Source organism: Oryctolagus cuniculus, chromosome 5 (genome assembly GCF_964237555.1).
Source record: "Oryctolagus cuniculus chromosome 5, mOryCun1.1, whole genome shotgun sequence".
Classification (NCBI taxonomy): Eukaryota; Metazoa; Chordata; class Mammalia; order Lagomorpha; family Leporidae; genus Oryctolagus; species Oryctolagus cuniculus.
Window position 1 is genome coordinate 93,939,553 of NC_091436.1, and position 6,097 is coordinate 93,945,649.

A 6,097-nucleotide genomic window follows, 5' to 3' on the forward strand; every position below is an offset into this window, starting at 1 on the left:
GGGGCTGAGTATTAAGTGCAGTGGTTAAGTTGTAGCTTCAGACACCTGCATCCCTTATTGGAATTCCTGGGTTTGAATCTCACCTTTTCTTCCTTTAAAAAATTTTTTTAAGATTTATTTTATTTATTTGAAACAGAGTTACTAGAGAGGTAGAGACGAGAGAAAGGCCTTCCATCCACTGGTTTACTCCTCAGATGGCCGCAATGCAATGCTCCATAGCCAGGAGCCAGGAACTTCTTCCAGGTCTCCCACATGGGTGCAGGGGCCCAAGGACTTGGGCCATCTTCTGCTGCTAATCCAGACCATAGCAGAGAGCTGGGTCAGAAGAAGAGCAGCTGGGACTAGAACCGGCGCCCATATGGGATGCCGGCACTTCAGGCCGCGGCTTTAACCCACTGAGCCACAGCACCAGCCCGCACCTTTGCTTCTGATCCAGTTTCCTGCTTAATGCATACTCTGGGAGGCAGCAGATGATGATTCAAGTGCTGGGATCCCTGCTACCCATGTTGGAGGCCTGAATGGAGTTTAAAGTAAATAAAAAATGGAAAAGTAAAACTTTTTTTGAGATTATCTTACTTTAGTATTCCTATAACAAGGATAGTCTGACAACTTATCTCGAAGCTCCAAGAAGACAGGACACTACATAATATTCTACACAGTCAAGAAGAATATAAGAGAGGGAATAAGAGAGGGAAGAGATGTGCAATTCGGGACATGCTCAAGCTGACTTGCCCCAAACGGTAGAGTTAGAAACATACCAGGGGATTCCAATTCAATCCCATCAAGGTGGCATGTACCAATGCCATCTCACTAGTCCCAGTGATCAATTTCTGTCCACAATTGATCATAATGATAGGATTAAGAGCCAAAGGGATCACATAAACAAGAATAGTGTCTGCAAATACTAGCTGATAGAATCAAAAAGGGAGAGAATGATCCAACATGGGAAGTGAGATACACAGCAGACCCATAGAATGGCAGATGTTCTAAACAGCACTCTGGCCTCAGAATCAGCCCTTAAGGCATGCGGATCCGGCTGAAAAGCCCATGAGAGTATTTCAGGCATGGAAAGCCAAGACACTCTGGAAAAAAAAAAACAAACAAAACAAAAACCAAAAAACAAACAAAACAAACAAAAAAACAAAAAACAAAACAAACCTAAATGAAAGATGTCCGCGAGTGAGATCTCAATGGAAAGAACAGGTCATCAAAGAAGGAGGTACCTTTCTCTGAAGGGAGGAGAGAACTTCCACTTTGACTACGACCTTGTCTAAATATGGTCAGAGTTGGTGAATTCAAAAGGCTTCCATAGCCTTGGCAACTCATGACAAGAGCCTACGGTGATCACTGATGCCATAACAGGAGTCACTGTGCACTTTCTCCTCATGTAGGATCTCTGTCCTTAATGTACATTGTGATTTAATGCTATAACTAGTACTCAAACAGTATTGTTCACTTTGTGTTTCTATGTGGGAGCAAACTGTTGAAATCTTTACTTAATATATGCTAAACTAATCTTCTGTATATAAAGAGAATTGAAAATGAATCTTGATGTGAATGGAAGGGGAGAGGGAGTGGGAAAGGGGAGGGCTGCGGGTGGGAGGGACGTTATGTGGGGGGGAAGCCATTGTAATCCATAAGCTGTACTTTGGAAATTTGTATTCAGTAAATAAAAGTTTAAAAAAAAGAAAAAGTCTAGAGATTTGGAAAAAAATGATTTTGAAGTGTTAGACATTTAGGATATAGAAATAGAACAAGATATGAACACCCAGCTCCAAAGAGGTATAAAATACAGTTTTTATTTCAGGTAGAAATATCTTGAAATAAAAGTAGACTACAACTAAGAAAGAAAGTGAAAGTAGACATTGTGAAGTATCTAGCATTCTCTAACACAAAAATAACTTTACTTACTGCTAATTTTAAGGTATAGTGCTAAAATATAACTATAATACTGATTCCCAACTATAGCTACTATTGGCTATAACAGTGATCAGTCAGTAAGAGAGTTGTGCAATGGGTTACGCTGCCACTTGGGATGGTCATGTCACATTCTGGGGTGCTGATTAGAGTTTTGGCTCTTCTGCTTTTGACCCAACTCCTTGCCAATGCACCTAGGAAGCAGCAGATGGTGACCCACACTGGACAGAGTTCTTGGGTGCTGGCTTCAGTCTGGCACCGTCCAGGCTGTTGTGACCATTTGTGGAATAAACCAGCTGAAAGAATCTCCCTCTCCCTCTCCCTCTCCCTCTCCCTCTCCCTCTCCCTCTCCCTCTCCCTCTCCCTCTCCCTCTCCCTCTCCCTCTCTCTCTCCTCTTTCTGTCTTTCAAATCAATCAACAGATCTTTAAAAATAGTGATCCTGTGTAAAATGTTACCTACATGAAAGATCTCTGTGACTGAGATCCTTGTGGAAAGAAGAGGCCATCAAAGAAGGAGGTGCCTTTCTCTGAAGGGAAGAGAGAACTTCCACTTTGAATATGGCCTTGTCTAAATAATGTCGGAATTTGTGTACTTAAGAGGCTTCCATCGCCTTGGCAGCTCATGACAAGAGCCTTGGGTGATCACTGACTTCATAAATAAGAGTGTCAATTATTAAATCAGCAACAGGAGTCACTGTGCACTTGCTCCTCATGTAGGATCTCTGTCCTTAATATGTTGTACTATAAAAATTAATGGTAAAACTAGTCTTCAAACAGTAATTAGAAGCGAATCTTAATGAAGAATGGGATTGGAGAGGGATTAGGAGGTGGGATGGTTTGGGGGTAGGAGGGCGGGTATGAGAGAATGAACCGATATAATCTAAAAGTTGTACTTATGAAATTTATATTTATTAAATAAAAGCTTTCCATAAAAATAGTGATCAATTGTTGGCTGCCCATGTTTTTAATAGCATTACTAAATATGTGATGTAATTTCACTAACCATAACGAAAAGACTCACATGACTGTTTTTTCTTTGCAATGCTTATGTTTGTGCTGAAGACAGCAGGTATCAGATAAAATAATTCTGTTAAGCTGATCTCTTGAAGACATCAGGATTTTTTCTTTACAAATTTTACTTAAAACAGAAAAGTATATAATAACCTCATAAACACTTCTTTCTTTCCTCTCTATATCTTATATTTATTCAAGCTTGGACTTTGTGAGCTCTTTTTTTAACACTAGTGAGTGATATTTAATATAGAAACACTCACCAGGAAAACATTACCCTTTTGTAGAACCATGAAAAAAAAAAAACTCAGTCCAAAGCAGAACTCCTAGAAAACATTTCACTTTCTACACTTTTTTCTGTCTGACAGAGCTTAAAAATATAGACAGCAAAAGCATAGGTAACAAAAATCTTATATCCATCTATTTACGTAAATTTAAAATTTGCATTTATTTAAAGTAGAATAAGGCTTTGAAAAGACAAAAAAACCCTGGTGCTACCTTTAAATATATGATGATTTTAATGGAAACCAAGGACAGAGTATGATTTTTCCCATATAATGGAAGTAACATACATTATGATAAAATTTTGGAAAGGAATATTAGCATAACAATTTTTTCCAAGATTTATTGATTTTTTTGAGTTACAGCAGAGAGAGAGAGACAGAGAGAGAGGTCTTCCATCCACTGGTTCACTTCTTAAATGGCTGCAATGGCCAGAGTTGGGTCAAATTGAAGCCGTTAGCCAGGAGCTTCTTCCAGGTCTCCCATGTGGGTGCAAGGGCCCATGTAGCTGGGCCATCTTCAACTGCTTTCTCAGGCCATTAACAGGGAGGTCGATCAAAAGTGGAGCAGTTGGGACACGAACTGTTGCTGATATGGGATGCTAGTGCTGCCGATAGAGGTTTAACCTATTACACTACAGTGCTGGGCGCCGGCATAACCATTTATTTGTATTCCCTATTGTGTCACGTATACACAGATCCTTATTTATTATTTACAGCTCCTCGAACGTGTAAGGAGTATATGAAATTCTTAAGAAATAGATAAAAATGTAAATTGGTTTTCCATGGTATCATTAATTCTTCAGTTTTTGTTTAGTTCCTACTGGATGGGGAGTGATTTTCTAAGGTTGACTGAAGAAGAAGTGATTAAATACATTTAGACCTTGTCCTTCAAATTGGTCACAATCGGCTTAGGAATTAGGGCAGATGGAATGGTGGTGGGTGAACAAAATTCAGTTTAAGCCTAATGTGTTTTCATACTAAAAGCACATTTGTGGGGGCATCAAAAGATTCGTGGACAATGCATACTAGATATCACATGTGGAGCTTTTAGCTAAAGTATTATGATCCAATAAGTAATTTGGTGTCCCTGTCTCCAGCTATAATACAAAAGGGACTTAAATGGTTCTCTTTCAGTGGGACATGGAACATCAGGGAGCAGGTGCATCAAAGATTCCAAAATAAATTCAGGTGTTAACCAATGAAAAGCAGAGTAAGAGTGGTAATAGAAAGGAGGAGCATCATGCATTAGGCCAGAAAGGAGTTGTTTCATGGTATGTGATTAAATGTGTTACCCTGACATGCTTGGTGGTTGGGTGTTAGTGGTCATTTGTGAAACTCTTTAAGAGGTGAGTGCTTGTTCACAAAAAAATTCAAATACTTTAAAAGAGGCATGGATTGAATTCCATGGAAATTTCATGAATGGAGAAGTTACCAGGTAGGAGGAGCAATGATCTCATGAAGAAGCTGGCATTGGACTAGGTCTTGAGTGATATGTGGAATTTTTATACTCAGAGATCTAAGTGGTTCTTGTATATACAGGAGAATCAGCCTATTTTATTCTAATGTGAAGAGGGAGCAATAGAAGAAAATGCCAGAGTTTCTTGAGGGAGCTGTTATAGAAGGAAGGAATTTTTAATAAGGTGGACTGTTTCGGAAAGAAAAGGAAAAAGACCAAAAAGACATTGTTAGATATGTTATCAACAACAGAAAGGTGAGAATATTGAAGACTAAAGAGTAGTGGTCAGTGAAAAACTGTAAATAATATACTTTTGAAGAAAGATAAAAAACTTTCACCTATTATTGATCTGAATACTTATTGAGTTTCATTGTGACCATCTGTTCAATGTGGCAAAATGACAGCTATAGATCAGAATAGGAACTTAGGCTACAATATCAGTGTTCTTCCCACCAGATGACACTATTTATTTAAATGCAGTGGTATATTAGATTCTTGTCATTTAATATTCATTGTCCTACTATATCCATTTAGTGAGGTGACATTTTAATATACATCTTTTAGGATCCATCTTGAAGAGAGCTGGCCTTATAAATTTAATAAAATGTTGCTTTAAAGGTAACCACTAGAGGGCAATGCTATATTTAAATACAAGGGAGTTACAATCTGAAATTACTGTCCTATTAACTTGAAATAATAGGTTCTGAAGGAAACTAGTCTAGTATAAGGAAAATTTGGTTATACTTACAACATTCAAATTTTAATTTCAGTGTGTTCATATTTAATGCCTTTGAATTTAGTTTCCCAGTGCTTCATGTCTCTCTTCTATTAAGTATCTGCTTATAATATGTGAATACCAAAAATTATATTGCACACTGTATTTTTATCAATTATCTGTTTTTTGCCTGAAATTCATATTCATATAAAAACTTTGGTAGGGAAAGCTGAGATGCTAATAAATTCAATAAAATACAGTATCCTATTAGTATGGAACTTTCATCTTACACATAAATGATTGATTTGACTGCATTTCTTTATGAGTTATATAATTTCATGCTCCAATTTTAGTAGTTTCAGTATTCTACTTCTTTAAACTAATATGCAACCAACCCTGATATACAGCTGACAAAGGACAAATGAACATGAAGACTATGAATCTAAAAAGCTAAAAGATAACAGGCTTCTTTATTAATTATTGTTACTGACAGTAACACAGCATCATCTTAATTTAGGTGACACCCAGGGAGAGTAGAAAGTGGTTATACATTTCTAAACCTCTAATTTCCAGTTCTACTATTGATTTTTCCAATGAGAGTAAAATAGGTGTAGGTGTTAATAACATGAATTACAACATAAACCACATTAGAGCTGGAGTAGGAAAGTGCTGAAGTGATACCCAACATCCCACAATCACCTTTCTTGGATGAT

The 6,097-nt window shown here is 37.5% G+C and overlaps 1 long non-coding RNA gene across 1 annotated transcript in view; it reads right to left on the minus strand.

The window, feature by feature from the left end:
• Positions 1 to 2,463, minus strand: part of LOC127493020 (uncharacterized) — a 9,055-nt gene extending 6,592 nt beyond the window's left edge. Inside the window, exon 1 of the long non-coding RNA XR_007922919.2 lies at positions 2,379 to 2,463. This is a non-coding gene — a long non-coding RNA (uncharacterized lncRNA). The remainder of the gene's footprint in view (positions 1 to 2,378) is intronic.
• Positions 2,464 to 6,097: the final 3,634 nt, after the last annotated feature.